General features: G+C 38.5%; 1 protein-coding gene across 1 annotated transcript in view; it reads left to right on the top strand.

The window, feature by feature from the left end:
- The window catches only part of LOC126298816 (neurogenic locus protein delta), a 1,242,617-nt gene that overhangs the window by 278,983 nt on the left and 942,829 nt on the right, over positions 1-20,805 (top strand). The window contains exon 2 of the mRNA XM_049990282.1: positions 12,827-12,879. The gene's annotated coding sequence lies outside the window, so the exon portion shown is untranslated. The remainder of the gene's footprint in view (positions 1-12,826; positions 12,880-20,805) is intronic.

Genomic DNA, 20,805 nt, shown 5'->3' with positions numbered 1-20,805 from the left:
ACCTCGCTCGGTTCCGAAGTTACGAAGATATTATTTCATTTAGTTCAATAATTGTCAACCCGAACACGATTTTAGAATAGTTCCTAAAATATCTACTTTTGTTTCCAGAGACTTCCTGAGATCTTTATCGAACGCTGTTAGCCGGCCAGTGTGGCCATGAGGTCCTAGGCGCTTCAGTCCGGAACCGCGCCACTGCTACTGTCGCAGGTTCGAATCCTGCCTCGGGCAAGGATGTGTGTGATGTCCTTAGGTTAGTTAGGCTTAAGTAGTTCTAAGTTCTAGGGGACTGATGGCCTCAGATGTTAAGTCCCATAGTGCTCAGAGCCATTTGAACCATTTTTGAAGGCTGTAAGTCATCAGTGATATAACATCTCAAGAAGAACATTTGACATAGTTTTCATAGATTTTATTCGTAGGTTATTTTGAAAGCGGACAAGGCTAAACTTTCGATCAGATGTCTTGAATCGCATTGTTGTTCATACATGTAAAAAAATTAGAGTGAATCTTGGGCAGGCTCACGAATGAGATTTACTCGAAATACAAATTAGTTTTCAATAGGGGACGTTTACTTAGCTCACCCGCACCACAAATGTAGCGCGAAATAAGCTCCTGTCTTCAGCTCACTCTTAATACAATTTGGACTCAGATACTTCCCACTGCGAAACTGTAGTACTAAATACAGTTCCTCTTGTTTTATTTTGATGAGTACTGTTGTGTCCTTGTCCCATTTCTAGATGTTGTATACTGGAAATAAACAATGGAATAGTTCAGAAAACACTTAAGAAAGTTGGTTCTGAGGTACTAGTTACTGCTTAAAAAATTAAAAGTCGTATCGTTCATCAGATAACCTTTCACATACCACTAGCTAACTGAGCGGTTTGACACTTTGGAGGAAAATTGTACGATTACTTTTAACGCTCTGCTGCGTTCAGATAAATTTTGTGGTTCATCACTTCTGTCTGTCTTGCTCGTAAGTAAATACCTGGAACTACTATAGCTACTTGAAGTTTTCTCAACCTAGGATCATTTTACATAATTGAATGAATCACTTGTTTCCGCATAGGTTTTTAGCTTGAAAAAAAAAAAAAAAGAACTAGGCAGAAACCTAATATTTCATCTGTTTTATCCTTGTATCGTGCATTGCCCTTTCTGAAGTAGTCACGATATACGTTTCTGTTGAACTCCCAAAGTGTCAAACTCCTCGTCAGATAGTGTCTATCAATCCCTGCACTGTCCCTTGACCATGAGTATAACCGGTTAAAGATTCCATTGTCCATTAACTGGTCTGAAAAATCAATGACCATCACATAATCAAAAATATTTCGTACATAGAATATCAAGGAAACAGTTATGCAGATATTCACGATCTGAAAGGACTGGAATTATATGACCGTCAATAGAAAGAAAAATTATGTTGGCGGGAAATGGTAAAATCAAACCTTTGAGATGGAGCACAGTTCCAGTTTCATTTCTATCCTGAGGTTTTATAGAGGAAAAGTGGAACTGCAGTGTAAAATACCGTTTCTTTTGAAAGAAAATATTAGTGAGTTCATTATGTGTTATTCTGTCAGTCACTGCGCCATTATAAACTGTATTAAGTTTCTCAGCCACAGATAAATAAAGTAAACGAAGGCAAATTATGCATCCATTTTCAGTGTAAAGAGTCACAAAAAGAATTCATGTTTATGCACTGTTATAGGGGTAAGGAGAAAAGGAGTTTTACAAAAGGGACTAAAATGGCCTGTAAACGACCTCCATAGCTCAGTGCGACTGGCAGCGACGAGGGAACTGGCTACTGTCTGAACGTTTACCGATAGTTGGCAAATTTTCAAGCCGTCGTGAATCACACAAGCAAGTGGCGCAGCGCCAAGTGGATGTGTTTGGTTTCGTAACATCTTTTCTGCGTACGTATGCAGGCGTGGGGCCGTGCGCTCGGGTGTTACGCTTGTGCTTTGCAGTTATCAGAAAAAAATGTTACGTTGCGTTTTCGCGAACATCGTATACGTGTTATTCTAATTACACAGGAGAGATTTCCTCGCGAACATTTTCCTATGTATGGTTCTTATTTAATAAGCACATGCACCTATGACATACTAAGACAAACATTAAGTTTGGCTATAGAATGTTTCATTTTCGTCCTTCCATCCAGTTAATGATTTGTCACCTCAATTTCTGTGTTACATGCCATTTTTTTCTATAAGAAAATCTCTTTTAGGAAATTATTTTTCTTCAATATGTGTGACATTTATTTCGTCAGCCTGAAACGGCTCACTTACATTCATTCACATTTTTATGTGTACACAGAAAGAACTTGTCACTTCGACGGAGAAAATAAAATGGTTTAAATGCTTATTGTTACTCGCATTATATCTATCATTAAAACTGTGTGCAGCGTGTGTTACAACTTCTCAGCAACTTACTACTCCCATTCTTCCCTTTTACTTTCTCGTGGAAACTTTACTGACCCAGCCTATAGTCAGGAACAATGCGTATGTGTACCTTTGTTTACTTTTTCCTTGATGTAGTTCGTCCCTACCTCCTTTCGTACCTATATGTGTGTGCGGCTGTGTAAATGGGAGGACACAAAAGTTCTGAAGCTCGCTCGTTGCTGATTAGCGAGTATCATCGTGTCGTTAGGCTTTCTTCAACGGGTAACAGTAGGATCGGAGGCATAGATTAGTGGCAGGAGGTGAACACCCCGCGCTGGTGCAAGGTGCACGTACTGCCAAAAGGTAACTCTTCCATCCCCCACCAGCCACATGGGTGAAGGCACGCTAAAGGCAAAGCTTTTTGCTCACTGTCTGGCTGGAGTTGATAACTAATCGATGTGTTTGACTTGCTCTACTGTTAGGTCACGAACGAAGTATTGTGTAAAATTATCTAGACGTGATATTTCAGTTAATTGAGATCGTTTGTTCTTAGCAATAATGCATAGTCTTCGGAAAAGTATTGTTTTGCAGTCTTGGTGTAAATTCATTTGATTGTAGGTACCTCGTGTAACACACTTTGTTATGAACAATTATGCCTGAAGTCAGTGTTAAAATCAGGTTGGATTCTCAGGCTTAGGGGGCCTATCCTGTGAAGTTTTGTCCCCTCGAGCCTAGGCATCCAGCGTGCCACTGTGTCCACATTCCTTCTATCAATACGGTAAGAGTTTAGTTATAATGCCGCGTTAATAGCGATGATTCTTGGATACAGGAGTTTTTAAGAAATGGAAAGTTTCTCTGGGTTGAATGATCAGTGAGTGGTGTGATGTGAGGCTCATGATAAAGTATCATGTTTACTTTCAGTATACTGGTTTAATTAATGTTAGAGTTCAGTTATTCAAGATACCTTGATAATGTTTTTGTACTATGTTTCCTCTTTAAATTTCATGCATATGAATAATTTCTACAATTTCTAATTGTCACATTTTAACCTTTTCGTTCCATTGCGATGGTGTAATGGTTCAATGACTGTGGACCTCATTCCTTGTTTTTGTTGATCATGCTTGACTGTAAACCACTCTTCAAACATTGGGCAAATGTATATATTTCCCTACACAATCTTACATGCGATAGACATTGTCTTCCATACGATTATAAATGAATTTCCAATTCTTTTTCTGTTCTGGTGTTCACTGGTTATTGCACTTAGGAACACTGGTATCGTGATAAATTAGCACCATGACTCTAAGGGTACACCACTTACCTTGTAACACTATCGCTGAGAGTCGTTTAATATTCACTGAACACATTTACGAGTACATAGTTTCTACCCACGCCAGTTTTCTCAAACTGATTGTAAACCATTGTTTTTTTTAATTTTTGCTGTATATGTAATTAAGATAGCGAATGAACGACGCCCATTTCTTAAAACTGGACATTGAAAGTCATAATTAGTAAATTCCAATACGTGTATATACAGGTATCTCTTGATTCGTACAGTGAGTTATCTTCAGCTTTCTTGCCCCTTTTTCTCATTGGTGAAAGACTGACCAGTTTTGCTGAGATACTGTCATGTGTGACGTTTCAGTAAAGTATATACAGTTCGACGTTTCCTGTATGATCCTGTCATTATCAGTGGTAATGCCAATCCTGTTTACTTTTGTGACTGGAAATATATAATTATAGATTGGTGATGTTTTTGATGTTTTATAAAAGTTGATTCGTAATAGGGACCTTGGATCCCATACTCAGTTTTACATAGAATAGGATGATAAGAAATATTCGAGGTTGCTATACTTTTAGCAGGACCACCTCTGCATTTTTTTCTTTCCCTGGGGCAGAGCTTGATGAAAGGGAAAAGTATTTCCCACTTTCATTAAAGCTATGCAACATGTGCCACAATTTGTTTCCAGCAAGTTTTTACTCTCACTTTTTCCTTTTGTTTTCTTCATAGCAACTCCACATCTGGTAAGGAAGAACTGTGTGTGTACATTCATTTATTTTTCCCTTGATGTCGTTCGTCCCTACCTTCTTTCCTACCTATGTTTCGGACTGAGGGACACAATTGTTTTGAAGCATTTACTACTGAAAACCACAGTAGTAACGTATGTCAAAGCATGTATGACATGTGATAAATCTGCGATATTTTTTCTGCCGTTGAAGATGGTTTATGACCGAAACCGGTAGCAGAATAAATAAGATTATCACAGACAGCACAGTGTTATGCATTTTGTAAAATTCTTATTATGAGATCTGTCTCGTCTTCTTTACCCCGATAAATCGGATTGCATTTGATTAAATTATAAACCAGCTGTTGTACTGCCCTTGCCAGTATGAAGAGATGTTAGTGAAATAGTGAGTGGGTGATGATGTGCGAACAACATTGTAATGGACAACATTGTAATCATTCAGTGCCGTAATGAGTAAACGTTTCCTGTGTTTCTTTACCATTTCATTGCCCTAACCATTTTAATGAAATCCCGAGAGAGATCATGAGCTCCACAGGAATTGATAGTAGAAGCAGACTCACCTCTCACCTAGTAACTAGTTTTTGCACTGCCCAAAAAGCTATCTCCGAGTTGAGACTGTATGCCTTAGGTGTATTCAGTCAGGTGCTAAAGTCGCTATCCGTTGCGCTACAGAAATTCATGTATTATAGTTATATTTGCCTGCTGGCGCACGTAATGCATTAAAATGTTATCGATGGGCATACAAACCAGCTTGGTCCTGTACTGATTTGAAACCAGTATCGCTGCGATGATTGATTATTTTTCTTCTAAAACTCAAAACTTGTATTCCAGAATTCAACTAAGACGGCTGTAATATAAATTGGACAAATTTCTACTAATTAAACTTGCGTTTACAGCCACTCTGTTGACTAGCAATTACGTTTGAGCGTAGAAGCAAGGAACAAAAGCAGAACAAGGCAGATGCCTTCGATAGGTATTAAAACAGACACGCCAGCCTGCAATTAGATTTGCGACTTTGTGTGCTGCCAGTAAGGTATCAGCCGTGTTTAGGCGTCTGATATTTACAATTTCTCTCGAAGATCAATGTGCGTGTTGTTTACAAATTCTGAAATATTAACCCTGGATACAACTAGAAACAGAAGAGATACGTATCAGGCGAATTACATGAAATTATTTTCTCACGGACGTGGCATGTCGCCGTAAATTTAAGTAAACAGCTAGTTAAATGCAACAAACATTGCTTTTTGGTTCTAATGGGTTCCCTATGTACCGTGCAAAACCATGATATTCCATAAGGATTCAAGATACAAGATAAAAGTTATCTACAACTAACGGCTAAAAAAAGGGCAAATATTTTCTCTGTAGGTAGCTACTTCAAGAAATACAGCAAGAAGCCGCTGTCTTGCATTGCATTATTTATGCCGACATGTGGACCGATCTTTCCTCCACCCTCAGTTGGCGTAGTACACTTTTATCTTCACCAGAGCAACTTTTTTGTCGACTGCATTTGGATCGCTCCAGCTGGTTTGTGTAAAATAACAATTCCTTTAGCTACAACGTTTCCCGAGTTATTTATTTATATTTAGTAGCTGAGAACCTTAAGAGGAGCAATTTATCCTTGGCTTTGCCAGCGGACGTACATGTCACATCCTGTATCTCTCGCGAATTTCACCCTGCAGTTTCCTTTTACACGCTGCTCGTTGTTTGTGACGTCATATCTCCTGATCTATGTGTCGTATAATGATATAATTTTGCAGGTGTATTCTGCGGAATATTTGAATACTTTCTATGAAATTTGTTGCGAATATAATTAGTCGTAAAGAAGTAATAACTGTCATGCATGATGCGGCATCTTTTCACTCATATCATTGTTTATGACGTCATAACTCCTGAACTATGTGTCGTATACTGATATAATTTTGCAGGTACATTAAGAGTTGTATCTGAACACTGTCTGCAAAATGAGTCACTAATACAATTAGTAGAAATTTTAAACGTCGTGCCTAATGCGGCAGTAAGCGACAAACTATTTTCCTTTCATCATTTTGTGGCGGTTGTCAGCGAAAAAAAATTCATATAGGTTTCAAATTATGTGTTTGTTGCAAGGCACTAAGTGCTCTCATTCTTAAATATTGGATGAATAAAATCCGGGTAGAATGTTACATTAAAAAATGGCTGGTTGCTGTAATTTAATCCACAGCCAAAGAACTCAACGACCTCATGGTAATGTCAATGTTGATTTTTATCCAGCAATATATGGAGGATGACATTGATTTTAAAATGGAAATATGTACTAGTACATAAAATTTAGTAATTTAACCATTGTTCGAAGTTACACTGAAAAAATGACCAGACACAGCTCAAAACTTCCCCTCTCCTAAACTTCATATAATCATCTTTGTTATTCATTACTTCCCACACTCTGTCTTCCCACATATTCCCATTTTCCTGTATTCACTAAGTTGTTTTGTTTTGTTGAAGTTGTCTTTGTATTTCACATAGACTGTAGTTTCAATAGTTAGGGCTTTCTTTTAACTGGTACTTGTATTACTGTCCATATTTAACACCCCTTGTAGTTGTCTCATCAAATACTGTTCATATTTTACTTTGCTAATTTATTTAATGAAAACTGGTACACAGCCACTGCTTTGATTATTATGTTAATGTTAAAATGCAGTATCACCACACCATCAAACCGTAGGTTCCCTCAAACACCTCCGTTTTCCTGCATTTATTTATTTCTGTTTATCTTATTGATGTTGCTTAAGTTCCTTATGTATTCTGTATTTACATTGATAACTGTCTCTTCTTTTAATTGGTTGCGTATCACTCTCCATGTTTCATACCTCCTGATGCAGCCTTGTCTAGTACTAATTTTATTTTATTAGTTTTGTTTTTTAATAGAAACTGTTATGTAGGCATGCTATTCCTATTTTGTGCTAAAGGTTTTCCTGTCTACTACATTGTTTTTTATATACTGTTCAGTTTTTACTTTTTCATTGCAAAGATGTTACTTACTGTATGTTTCTACTTCAATCTAGATGTGTTAGTTCTCTTCCAATGTTGTCTGCTAACATTTAACTTCTTTGGCGATGATACTCAGTGAATGTCTGAAGATGGCTTGTAAGCCGAAAACCGGTTAACAATAAAAGTAATATTGAAGAACGAAAGCAAACTGGTGCTTTTCATTTATTAGAAGAAGTAGTCATTGTGCTAAATATGTAGGCGATGGCTGTCGCCATAGCACAAATCTGCCCACTTTATTCTGTAAACACCAGATAACTGCGGAGAACGTGTTCCGTGCTGGCAGTCTTGTCATTTACATTCTCCAGTCTTTTTTAATTTAATTTCATAATTTAACACATTTCTTAGCAAGGACTAAAGCAACTTCTCATATTTGCTTACTGAGACAGATTATCTCCATTGGTACCTCCGATGAATGCAATTTTGAGAGAAAAATCAGTGAAGATATCACAGCATCGCGCACGTCGTGAGTTAAAAAACGTTCAGGAAGCCTGAAGTAGAGGCTCACAATAGTCACTGACAGACGGCGTTTTCAGCGTGCTCATTACCGCCGACTACTTCGATCGCCACAGCGCGGCAGCGCTAGTGATCGATAACAGAGCTGCGTATGCGAGATGCAGAGCCGCGACCGCAATGCAACTGAAAGCGAAGCTGGCGAGGCCATACGGGCGCGCAGGTTGGGGTGTGACAAGGCTGTGAGAACGGTATTAATGAGGAAGCGCTCGTTGGGACCCCGAGCCTCAAGTGCCACAGCCGCGGTCCGCGTACTGTCAAAGTTCCCGCCCGCCCGACTCTTCCTGAGTAGAGCCCTCCTGCAACTGGCCGCTTCCCGCGGCTGCGCTCTCGTTTGCAGTATCCAGGCTGCCGGCGTCGCGGCATACGTCAATTGAGGAATTCCTCTACACACGAGCTCGCCTATTGATGAAATGTGGACCGTTCACTACATCCCAATCTTTGAGACGGTAACTGCGAACAGAATAATAAGTATAAGAAAAACCGAATTATTTCAGTACAATGCTAAATCCAGGTCAAAACAGATAATTTGAATCGTCATGCATGATATAGGAAAAGGGGGAAATGATGGGGACTATGACTCTGTTGATGCCAGCAATGAAGATATACTTCTTGTGCAATGCACGAAGTAATGGCCGCTATCGACAGGGGATCTCAAGTTGATTCCGTATTTCTAGATTTCGGGAAAGCTTTTGACACCTTTCCTCACAAGCGACTTTTAATTAAGCTGCGGGCCTATGGGATATCGTCTAGTTGTGCGACTGGATTCGTGATTTCCCGTCAGGAAGGTCGCAGTTCGGAGTAATAGACGGAAAATTATCGAGTAAAACTGAAGTGATATCAGGTGTTCCTCAGGGAAGCGTCCTGGGACCTCTGCTGTTCCTGATCTTTACAAATGACCTGGGTGACACTCTGAGCAGTTCTCTTGGGTTGTTCGCAGATGATGCTGTAATTTACCGTCTAGTAAGATCATCCGGAGACCAGTATCAGTTGCAAAGCGATTTAGAAAATATTGCTGTATGGTGTGGCAGGTGGCAGTTCACACTAAATAACGAAAAGTGTGAGGTGATCCACATGAGTTCCGAAATAACTCCGTTGGAATTCGATTACACGATAAATAGTACAATTCTCAAGGCTGTCAATTCAACTAAGTACCTGGGTGTTAAAATTACGAACAACTTCAGTTGGAAAGACCACATAGATAATATTGTGGGGAAGGCGACCCAAAGGTTACGTTTCATTGGCAGGACACTTAGAAAATGCAACAAGTCCACTAAAGAGACAGCATACACTACACTCGTTCGTCCTCTGTTAGGGTATTGCTGCGCGGTGTGGGATACTTACCATGTGGGATTGACGGAGGACATCGAAAGGTCGTTTTTTAATATCACGTAATAGGGGACAGAGTGCGGCAGATATGATACGCGAGTTGGGATGGAAGTCATTAATGCAAAGACGTTTTTCTTCGCAGCGAGATCTATTTACGAAATTTCATTCACCAACTTTCTCTTCCGAATGCGAAAATATTTTGTTGAGCCCAACCTACAAAGGTAGGAATGATCATCAAAATAAAATAAGAGAAATCAGAGCTCGGACAGAAAGGTTAAGGTGTTCGTTTTTCCGCGCGCTGTTCGGGTATGGAATGGTAGAGAGATAGTATGATTGTGGTTCGATGAACCCTCTGCCAAGCACTTAAATGTGAATTGCGGTGTAATCATGTAGATGTAGATGTTGATGTAGAGTGCTGGTTCTCCGTACTGGAGAATTAGCTGCGACAAACCTTTTTTTGTGGGCTTGTATAAAGTTTTTCTTTAAACGTAAAGACTATCAAGTTATGACATTTCTACAAGTTATGAAGCGGCAGTTATTCATCTTTATACCTTGCACATCTTTTAAAATTCTTTTGTTTCTCCGGATGGTTTTTGCGTTCAGCGGATGCTATCAGCCATCCCCACACTCAAACTAATTTCTAAGATTTTTCCGACTCTGTTACGAAATTAAGTTAGTCATATGACAGGATACAAGAGAAGGGAATCGTACAAAGAGGGAGTAATAATGTAGAAACACTGCTGTGGCAACATTCTAATTTTAGCTGTTTTCGAGACCCCCTGTGGTACTGAATCACCGTAAAACGTTACACCACAGACAACTTTTAAGTTTAGAATACAGGGAGAAATAATCATCTCTAAATTTGTTTGGATTAAGTTGTTCGCTGTACATGTTAAAAAGGCCGTAGGAAATGTTATAGGAGACGTACAATATTATTGGTCATTCCATGACGCTCGTGACTGCTAAAGTTAAGTTAACCTTTTCCTGGATCAAGTGGTGAATCGACGCAGAGAACTCCTCCTTACTGTTCTGTGCAGTTTTCTCTATCATGTGGTTCACTCAAGCAATTCTTGTACCGCCACTGAAGTCTTTAGAAGATCCATACAGTCCACCTGAGTGGCTATAACTGGAATGCGTATAGTTAACGCTGCTCGAAATAAATCTCTGCGTGTGTTAAAGGAGAGTTAATTATCAAACACTATATATAAGTAAAAAATCCCACTGTTAAACACATAATTAGAGCTTAGAAATTACGTAAAGTCCAGAGCATGACTTGCAATAGAAATGAGATCTGGATTGTACTCTAATACCGACTGGCTAGCTTGGCGTACAACAGAAATCTTGACTACACTTGGTACAACTTCAGAGCTATTCAGATATTTTTTTCTGACATAAATATCTTACTACATACCGACGCTTTAGTAGCACACGCTGTAATGACACTTAGGTTCCCCGTAGCATTTAATAGTCTCAAGGTGGCATTTAATAATTCACGTTTCATAAAGAAAATGTCTAACTTTCGCGCCTAAGTGCCGATGGGTCCTTGGCGTCCAGAAATCTTAAAGCAGAAGTTACTTCTTAGGTTTACTCATAGGCATCACACCACAGACGAACTTCGGTGCCATATGGCGCGTCCGTAATCGTTACATGTGTTCCGATCATGGGAACCGCTCCTTACTCGTCACTATAACATTCTACTTTGATGCTTAAGAAAGCTAGTTATACTGTTACGTAGAGCATCACAATAAATTGTTAAAATTAGCAAATAAAATGTGGTTCAAAATAAGAAGCACATCACAAACTGTAAGTCACACAGCTACATAAGGAATGGTCGCATTTAACCCTCTTTTTCTTGGGAATCGATACATTTACATTTAATGAAGTTTTAATATTAATTTGTGCGAAGTTTCTCAGTTTACATAAATATTTATTGTGAACATGCATTATTTTTTCTGAATTAAATGACGTAAACTACAGGAGATGCAAAAAATGAAACCTTTTGTTGTGATGAAGTTTGGTTTGTGGGGCGCTCAACTGCGCGGTTATCAGCGCCCGGCCTTTTGTTATCTTTCTCATTTCATAAAATTGTTATGAAGACAGAACCGCATAAACTATGAATAATTAAACGATACAAAACTCCACGAATCATGTTAAAGTTATATCTAATAGAAGAAAGGGAAGTGAAGCGATCTTGAAAAAGCGAGGTCTCTTGTACTACTCATTCTCTTGGATCTACTCACGCGGAAAAAAAAATTCCTTTCACGGTAACGTTAGTGGTCAACCTAGTCATATGAGTACACCATAAAACAAATCATTTTGATATGTCGAAAGTTCGTACTTTTCAAAATCACCTGTAAGAACTGCATATACTTTTATGTAGTGCACACAGAGAGAAATAATCATCTGCAAATTTTTTGGAGTAAGTTGTCCGTTGTCTAATATGTTAGTTGCATTATAGTTTTGAACAACAGTAAAGTTCAAACTTTTTTCGTAGTTGTTTAAATTTGATAACAGCGTGTATAAAACTGTAAGTCTCTGGTACAGTCAGTATCAGAAAGAAATTATATTGCAATATCACATGGAAGGGAACACTAATACTCACAGGAACATGGAACATTCAAATCAATTCCTTGTATGTTCTAAATTTTAAAAATTTCTTCATTTAGAATTCACAGTAGCCTCCCACAGATACGCATTTCCATAGCTTTCTTTTAGTAAGTTCTTTTATTGTCAGCTGGAGCACTGAGGATGAAGGTATGCTTCGAAATTTGCATTTTCTAACAAAATGAGCTACTGCAAGACAGTAATGGATTATTTATCGTAATTTAACAAACTTATTTCCATCAGTGTAATGATACCTAACCAATAAATAGATAATAAATTCACACAACGCAAAAGGTAATACGCCCTGTAGTTGTTAGCTTACGTTACTACTTCGGAAAACTTTGTCATAAATGACAAATGACATCTTTCCTACGTAGCTAGAGAACGAAAATTATATAGCCAGTAACTTAATCTGGAAATCTGAAACATTTTTTGATTACTAAAACACATGAAAGCTACGAAACAACGTCGTAGAATGAAAATACCCGTAAACTATTTTATGGAAATGCATTTCTTTATTATAATGAAAACAACTATGACATTATAGTGAACATCCGTAATTGTTCTCTCATACAGAGTTCATTAGTTTAACTGCAGCGGAACTCCAATAAATTTCCATACCACTTTATTGCCAAAGAGTAGCAGATTTTTCTATTTTCTTTCGATATGTTTGTTATTTCTTGATAAATGTTTTTATTAATACATGATCTCCTTCTGTGAAGTGGGAATTTTCTTTTACAGCTTCGAGGAAAGTTAAGGATACAGGGTAATATTATACGAAGACCTTAAAATAATTGTATTCCACTAAAGCAAGTCCTATCCCATTGCCACTTCAGTAACTCCATATGTTCCCTGAGCTAACGTATGTAATAGTTTTGTCGCTTAACCATCTTGTCGAATAATGAAGCAAGTGTTTATCATATAAGGGTGAACAGAGACTAACTGGATTTCTTGTTGCAGGTTACTGGATACGTACGCAGCCAAAGGATTTTCAGTCTTGTTGGACTATTTTAGTGAGTACATTCGCTTCGCACCGTGTCTCTCCTTTATAATGGCTCACATAGTTGTATCATTAATTTAGTGTTATTTATTCACTTTTCATGTACAGAGCTAACTCACATTAATTTCAATAATGTATCAAAAATCTGACACTACAACTTCTTCGTTTTTGAGTGTTGCCTGCAGGATTTATTTCATGGTTACTTTTTTGTGGCACAATAAACTGCGATAAACTTGCAGGTGCGTCGAATGCCTCAAGCCAAGTAATACGCAATATCCAATACGTGTGCAACACGTGTTGTAAAATTTTTAATATCACCACATGGCCACCGTCACTCAATATACTTCTGAGTTAACTCAGAGCAAAGAATTTGCTTCTTTGGATATGTGCATTAATGAAAGTTATATATGTCACTATATTTTAGAGATGCAGGTGGTACTTATTTCTTCTATTTTCCAAATTGCTATAGTACCTTGCTGAGATCGCATCCATATTTACAAATAATAGTACGCAAACAGGGAAAGGAGAATACGATAAAAATCTCAGTTAGATGCCTATGCAATCCATAGTGAATAAAAAAACTACACCATGCCACCGCCGTTATTGATACTAATGCTAACTTCCCATTATTTGTTCAGAAAAAATGTAAGGAAATTTTATTAGCCCTCAGACTTAAAAATCACGACTTATTTTTGTTTCATATCACATGACATCGAAGCATGAAAAGATAAATGACTCTTCACTCATTTAGATCATTTTAAGTATTTTAAAGCTTAGTAGAAAATATATAATGCAGAAGTCGATTCAAGAACTTCAGTGACGTAGTTCGGCGTTTTTTTTTAATATAATTTGAAGCCGTATTGACCATTAAGCGACCCTCTCTGTTTCAAAAATATGAAAAGATTTTCAAATACCGCTACCAGTCACAAAATTTGTTGATTTCTAAATTATTTCTTAAGCGACACGTTTCTAGGTGACACTTCATCGTCAGGCTATAGTGGCATCCCAAAAACATTAATATAAGTGTATACAGATATTACGATTTGTCATGAAAAGAAACTTTAATATCTTCATATACTTACGTTAATGTTTTGTAATGCCAATATAGCCTGAAGATGAGCTATCACCTCGAAACATATCGCTAAATAAATAATTGAGTAGTCAACAAATTCTGTGATAGGTAGCGGTACTTGAAAACGTTTTCATGTATTTTTTGTTTTGTTTTTACAATTAGAAAATCTGTCGACATCAGCATTCGAAACTGCTCTAGAGTAACCATATCGGGCTAGATTTCCGGTATGTTACGTGCAGTTTGGTTCGTTTGATATGTCGCTTAACTCTTCAAAGCTTTTTTATGGAGCTCACTTTGGAATACTTCATCAAACAAACTGAAGGATATCTAGCAGCTGTATAATCTAAAGTAATATTTGGCGTTAAATCATCGCTTCAGCTGAAGACAGGATTATGGTTCAAACGAGGCTGTGAAATCGCGTTCAGAAAGAGTTACTGGTGATAAGTGGACGGCTTGATAACGCATATGGACACAAGGAGCTCAGAATGCGAAGCGCTGCAATTAATAGCTTGGACTTGAAATAAAAGGCAACAAAAGTAAACTAATTACTGTATGCTCGTATCGAAGAACACGTTACACGTGGACATTCTAATTCCTTTAAACGGGAAACGTAAGCAGCACCAGACGTCACTTATTATTTCAGTTATGGTCCTCTAAAGCTTGGAAGGTCGCAAGTATCTGGACGATGAGAAGCTGATATTAATCATGAGATGAAATTTTAGACATCAACGTTAACTTTCGAAAGAAAATTATTTCTTAATTACATTCATTTGATAGAAGGTATTTTCTTCAAACAATTCATACCCTGAGCTACCCAACCACGACTCACAGCTGTACTTCTGCCAGTACCTCGTCTCCTACCTTCCAAACTTTACAGAAGCTCTCCTGCGAACTTTGCAGAACTAGCACTCCTGAAAGAAAGGATATTGCGGGGACATGGCTTACCCACATCCTGGGGGATGTTTCCAGAATGAGATTTTCACTTTCCAGCGGCACACAGTTTTAATCTGCCAGGAAGTTTCATATAAGCGCACACTCCGCTGCACAGTGAAAATCTCATTCTGAAAATCTCATTCTGAATTCATACCCCTCAAACACTAACATTTATAAGGATCTCGCATGCCGCATAAAGTGGACAGCGAAATAGCTGAAAGGGGTTTTGCCTTTTCCAGTTCATCGGCGAGGTACTTTGTAGCACTTGTGCAGGAATGGGATTTAAAAATTTAAATTTGCCTGTTCGCCGTATGAGCTGTGATTTAACATCGTGGTCTTTTCGCAAGATCTATGTGGGATGGAGTAAACTATTGCTTGACTATTTCGGAAACACGCGCTATCGGAATTTTGACAGTAAACCGCTCACTGATTTATAACGCCTTTTTTTATGTAGCACTGAATATAGGTGTGGATCTTCTTGACGTTCACGCTTACTAAAGGCACCGATGTGCTAAAGACACTGAGCCTCTTGGATATTCACTATCTCTTTTACTAAAACTCCTTTGTAAGGGTCCTGGGTTAAGAGAAATACTCAGTAGTCGGTCAAACGAGTGTTTTGTGAGCCGCTTCGTTCGTAAATAAGATACACTTCCTTACGATGCTTCCAGTGAATCATCAGATTCCTTGAATCTTATTTGTGTATCTTTGACCTCCTCTGTGAAGGATTCAACGTTATGTGGAAAAGACTCATTGTGCCGACCTACCAGAGAATGGTTCTCATCGCTGTACAGTTGGCATAAGTTAAAAGTACGTCCTATTATGAATTGTAATCACAGTTGGGAACCACTTCTAAACTGTATCATTTGATGAATAGGTAATTTTTCACAATTTTGCCTTTCAGCTACATAATAGGAAGAGATGAAGTTGCGTTTTAAAAAAATAGATGCACCATTATAAATTTTAAACTCTATTCGATTTGTTGAGACATATTACTGCTGTAATACCAAATAACAAAGTAATCTTATAATTTTTAACACACTGGAATGAGTCTGAATTTTCTCCGCAACAAAGAAACAGAAGGAGGAACTGTACTACGCGATATATGTACCCTAAATACTCCTTTTTCCTGTTCACGCGGCTTGCACATGACATCTGTTTTAGTAACAAAATCCAGTCTTGCAGAAGATATTTTTGTTGTAGCATTAACTAAATATAATATTGGGATATAGTGAAAGCAACTCATTTTGAAGCTGAGAAACCTGAAGATACAGAAAAGATATGTTGTCAGTTTATGAACTAAACCAGTGAATAAACATAACATTCTGTTATTTGCGGCATAAAATCTAATTATTACACAAATGTTTTGAATATACGTAACAGTAATCCTGTGTTTAGAACGTTAATAGCTCCTTCTAATTACAACATAAATGAGCCCACAACAGGCGAAGTGTCATCTTATCTTGTGGGAAATTGATTTGATGTGCGAATTTTGCTGGTGCAGCGATACAGTAATTATAGGAGACGTGAAAAATGAAGGAAAAAATTCTGTGTAGGCTGAAATGTCGTCATACTCTTTTACTGCCTGTGTTCACAAAATTTTCGTTGTGTTTACCTTGTTACTGCTGCACTCTCAACAAACTGTTAAATTTTGACAAAAATGCAAAAAATGCAATAAAATATTACAGAAGAGTTGGACGCAGTTGAAAGCTAGGGCATAACATCTGAATAGAGCCATTGAGCTTTTTAAGTTGCCAACAGTTTTATGGCCTAACTTATTAATAATGTCTAGGGCAAAATAATGTGTACGGGTATTAAGCAGGAAATGAGGGATTACATTCACTAATTCACACCATATTTATCTCAGTGCAGGCCGTAAACAATACAGTCGAATATAGAAATTTCCTGAAGAAATAACATCGACGCTCAAACATTTTTACACAAATGCGTTTCCGAGATCTTATAAGACAGAGACATGAAATGGGTTTTCATTTTTGTTGAACTATCAGTTACTGAATGGATAAAATAGTCGTTGCGGAACGAAAATTATTAGCTGTAGTCGATATCTCTGTTGATGATACGAAATGTTAGACTTGTATATGCGTCACTCTTCTTGTGAATAACTGCTTTGCTACAGCTATTTAAAATTTCAGAATACCTTCTCGTGGTGACATAGTGAGCGAGCTGAATTTATTTGGGAACCGTACCGGTGCAGTCTCAGGCACACTGGTATACCCTACTCACCTCTTTGAATTTTGTAAAATCAGCTATTAATCGATAAATTAATAGTGTATACTATCTGATTGTATGTAAAGTATTAGTGAAATAAACCAACTGCAGCTGAGACTCGTTCCCTATGAGTAGTGGTTCGCAGGAATGCGACAGATGTATTCCTTGAAGGCACGTTCTACTCGTCGAACTGGCAGCTGCTAGCACGTCTGGCAAGAAAATGCTCCCGATTTGCTGCTGTCTTTTCTTTTCGCATTTAAACTTTAAACGGGCGCTGGTGCGTGCTAAGCGAGGCGTTAATTTGGCATTGTCGCTATTGTTGCGGCGCGCTGCTGCTCCGCAGCATCCCGGTAAGGGGCCCCGGCCTCCGCCAAAGAGGTCAGGTTCCCAGACCGCTTACAATATCCAGCTTGTCGCGGTTGAATTCAGGTTTTTGCGGCGGCCCAGAGACGAAGAAAAAGTGCTCCCAGACTCCACCTCCCCGACCAATGGGAGAGCGCGCCCGTGCCCCGCAAACCGCCAATGATGAGACAACGTATACGGATGTCGTGGTGGTATCGCCTAGTGGAACGAGCCTGCTATTTCAAGTTTTTGTTCGTGTACGCGTCGATTGGATTTCTTCGCTTACTGCAAATGAGTCGCTTTCGGCATCAGTATTTCTTCCTTTTATTCGTCTTTCACGCATCCTCGACTCTGAAAATGCTTCGATTTCACGAGCACCGCTTACGACTCCTCTGTTTTATGTAACACGGTAACCGTTTGTCAGTAAGTGGATGATAAAACTAATTTTTTCACTCACTCGATGACGGAGACATTATGGTACAAGGTACCCTCCGCCATGCTATGTTTGGTGGCTTCAGGAGTACGTGTGAGGTTGTAAATTTCAGAAATGTTGTACGACTGCGGTACCTACTCGGAGAAAAGTAGTCCTATAACATTAGATTGCGTGAGGATTATGAGGTAATCGTCGTAAAGCATACAGGCACCTGTCCTGGCAAATACTGCTGTTTACTTTAAGCACATTTTCAGAATTTTGTGTTGAGAAACAGCTGAAATCATTAAAACTGTACAAAGCTCCAGAACCCGATGGAATCCCTGTCAAATTCTATGCTGAATTTGCAGCTGAGTTAGCCCCCTCTTGTAACTATTGTTTATCATAGATCCCTCAAACAAAAAACTGTGCCCAGCAATTGGAAGGATGTACAGGTCACAAAGGTTTACAAAAAGGGTAGTATTTGATTTCGTCTCAAAACATCAATCATATGAAACGTAATTTGCATTTTCCTTACATGATATACTGAAAACATTCTCTCAAGGTCACTATGTACCGGTAGCTTCAGAATTTCTCAATGTCCGAATCCATTTGACTCAATATGACTTCTACATCTACATCTACATCTACATCCATACTCCGCAAGCCACCTGACGGTGTGTCAAAAGTACTAACACATAAGGTACGGTATGAAATGAAATTTGTGAGTGGATTAAAAATTTTTGATAGGGGGATGCGGCATGTCATTATGAATAAAGAGTCATCTTCAGGTGTGGAAGTAACTTCAGGTGTTCTCCAGGTAAGTGTGTTGGGATCTTTACTGTTCATGTTGTGCATTTATATTAACAGTACTCTCAGACTTATGCAGATTATGCAGTCTTGATAGGATCCCAAAATGGCGCAAAAATTGGCAACTTGCTTTAAATGTTCAGAAATGTAAAACTGTGCACTTTACAAAATGATAAACTTAATATCCTGTGACTGGAATGTCAATATGTCACAGTTGGGATTGGCCAACTCATAGAGACATCTGGTTGTAACACTTTGTAGGCATATGAAATGCAATAGGCTCATTTATGGGTGAGGCAGGGGCCAGACACCTGTTTTTAGGTAGAATACTGGGGAAACACAGTCAGTGTACAAAGGAGATTGCTTTTAAGTCACTCATGTGATACGTTCTAGAATATTTTTTCAAGTGTGTGGGAGCCATACCAAACAGGAATAACAACAAGACTAACACATACAGAGAAGGGCAGCACTCCTGGTCACAGATTTGGTTAATTGTTGGAGAGAGTCACAAAGATACTAAAGAAACTGGACTGCCAGGCTTTTGAAGATAGATGTAAACTAGTGTGACAAAGGCTACTTACAAAGTTTTAAGAACCATATTTAATAATGACTCTGGGAATATACTGTACCCATCATGTATCACTTACATAGGGGTTGTAAGGACAAGATAAGATAAATTATGGCACACATGATTTATCCTGCTCTCCATATGCGAATAGAACAGAAAGAAACCCTAATAGCTGGTGCAGCAGGATGTACCCTCTGCCATGCACTTTGTAGTGGCTTGCAGAGTATAGTTGTAGATGTAAAACTCGCCAGGAATTCATAATTTTTGAAGAAAACTAAAATATCGATTAAACGGCACTGTTGTATTTCAGTACTACACTAACGATACTTTGAAGAAGCTGTATTCGACTTTAAGCTTACTTCTCTTGGAGCAGTCTCTCCCACGAACACATTAAAACTTACGAAAAGTTATAATAAAATCTGTGCCCTGTCTTTTAGATAGCGCTTTTATTTCGCCAAGGTACGTTTAGAAGTCACACCTTTATCAAAAAGGCTGCAGGTATCATGCACGGATCTTCATCTACATCTACATACATACTCCACAATCCACCATTCGGTGCATGGCGGAGGGTACCTCGCACCACAACTAGCGTCTTCTCTCCCTGTTCCACTCTCAAACAGAACGAGGGAAAAATGACTGCCTATATGCCCATTGTGATGCCAACGGCCAGAAAAGCGTATCTCCGAATTTCCTCTGAGCCTGTTTTCTGATGACGCAGTTTCTTGCAGGAAAGTAATCTCATCACAAGAATGTTACGAAATGTAGATAGGTCTTTGCTGCGTGTAAAGATTAGGCATAAGATCGTCAACATAAAGAAAACTGGGCAATTTTTTTCTGTCAGAGTGCCTCAAGTAACCACAGAAAGGACGTCCGAATAAAAGGGCGCAAGTAAAACACAGTAAGTTAGTTGTAGAAACGATCGATATTGTGGTTGTAAATTGTCGTAGTTGTGCTGGAAAAGAACCAGAGCTCCAAGTCCTACTTCAAAGCACTGAAGCTCAAATAGGTATAGGTACAGAAAGATGGCTAAAGCCGGAAATAACCTCAGCAACAATTTTTCTAACGACCTAACAGGGTTCAGAAAGGATAGATTAAATACAATTGGTGGTGGGGTATTTATTGTTGTCAGAAGTAGTTTGCCTTGCAGTGATCTTGAAGTAGATAGTTCCTGCGAAATAGTATGTGTAGAGGCTATACTTGACAATCGGACTAAACTATTAATTCGATCGTTTTACCGACGCCAGACTCAGAGGATATAGTTGCCGAACAGTTAAAAAAAACTTGAGTCTCATTTCAAATAGGTACCCCACTCATACAATTATAGTCGGTGGTGACTTTACTCTCCCTCGACTTACTGGAAAAATTATTCGTTTAGAGCCGGCGGCAGGCATAAAACGTCATTCGAAATTGTACTGAATGCTTTCTCAGAAAATTTTTCTGAACAACTAGTTCACGAGCCCACTCGAAGCGCAAATGGTTGCGAAAGCATACTTGAACTCTTAGCAACAAATAATCCTGGAAAAATAGTGAGTATTGTGAAGAATACAGGGATTAACGACCGCGAGGCAGTAGCTGCTAG

This window comes from Schistocerca gregaria, chromosome X (genome assembly GCF_023897955.1).
Source record: "Schistocerca gregaria isolate iqSchGreg1 chromosome X, iqSchGreg1.2, whole genome shotgun sequence".
Classification (NCBI taxonomy): domain Eukaryota; kingdom Metazoa; phylum Arthropoda; class Insecta; order Orthoptera; family Acrididae; genus Schistocerca; species Schistocerca gregaria.
The sequence above is the reverse complement of the archived record's forward strand: the minus strand, read 5'-3'. Positions and strand labels throughout refer to the sequence as shown.